Source organism: Podarcis filfolensis (assembly GCF_964270895.1).
Source record: "Podarcis filfolensis genome assembly, chromosome: 13".
Taxonomy (NCBI): Eukaryota; Metazoa; Chordata; class Lepidosauria; order Squamata; family Lacertidae; genus Podarcis; species Podarcis filfolensis.
This window is the reverse complement of record NC_139615.1, coordinates 17,539,814-17,541,189: the sequence shown is the minus strand read 5'-3', so window position 1 is coordinate 17,541,189 and position 1,376 is coordinate 17,539,814.

Here is a 1,376-nt window from a genome sequence, read left to right as displayed (position 1 = left end):
TTCAGCAGAGCCATGTGTTCCTTTGCGGACTACAGTGTTTCACATTCTTGTCTCACATTCCCGCAGTCTTCACAAGGAAACTTTCCTTTGGCGAACAGAACACTGCAGACTTAGAGTATCTTTTATAATAATCTGTTTATTTACAAACAGTGCAGGCTGACTGGATGAGAGTGCAGAAGCAAACATGCTGTTCCAAATCCACAACACCCGACATCATTAAAAAGCTTTCCTCCTTGCAGAAATGCTTGTGGCCTCTTCCAGCCAACTCCGGACTGCTGTTATTCATTCAGTCCCTCCTTGCCCAAACTCTCTGCATTCCGACTGAGCAAACTTGTTTTTATTGCATTTCAGTCTCCCCTTCACAGAAGCTTCCTTCTCCACCCATGTTATTCTCAAAACAACCTGTGATATCAGTAAGGCTGGAAAAGATGTGCCAAGGACACTCAGGGATCTGCATGGCCGAGTGGAGACTATGGTTGGAATGCAGCAAAGTTTTACTCCGAGTAGACTCAGTGAAATTAACGAACTTGGCCAAGTTGCATCATTCACTTCAGTGGCTCTGCCCCGAGTAAAACTTAGTTGAAAGTAAGACCCTACGAACCTTGTGCTCGCTGGTCCTGATCTGCCAGCAACCCCACCCCACCCCAGTTCTCTAGGTACAGCTGCTTTCCATCCTCACTGTGCACTTGGGCTGAGATAAAAGTGCAGCTTAATGCCTGCCAAGAGCACTAATATACCATCTGGTGGTGCAGAGATCTGGGCACGTGAACCAATAAATATTTAACCTAATTGAAATCTGAATGTTTAACTATCCACCAGCCACCCTAAAGCTTGTCTTTTTACAAGAGTAGAAGCAAGGGAATGCAGCTAGAAAAAGGCAGCCGACACCACGGCAGGTAGGAGCAAGCTAATACCGTAGAACGGGTGTTGCTAAACTACGACTTCCACGAGCCCCAGCAAGTCAGTGGCCAGGGATGGAAGCTGTAGTTCAGCAACGCCTGGAGGGCCAAAGGCTCCCCACACCTGGCTTAGAAGATAGTGGGCTCTGCTTTGTTACAAAGTTTTTAAGCAGAGGCTGGACGGCCACCTATCAGGGGTGCTGTAGTAGTGGATTTCCTGCATCAGCTGGAGCTTGGATTAGTTGACCTTTGATGGCCCTTCCGATTCTGGTTCAATGGGTCTGTCCTAAGTAGAGGAAACATAGCCGCATCTCCCAAGTACAAAACACTGCTTTGTATCCCATGGTTCATCTGACGCAGATTGTCAGCCTTTTCGAAGGCGTGCTTCTAGTCAAGTTAGTCATGAAGGCAACTGGGAAACAAGCAGGCAACATTAAGGGGTAGGAGGGTGGTCCATTCTGGATTTTGCATACTCAG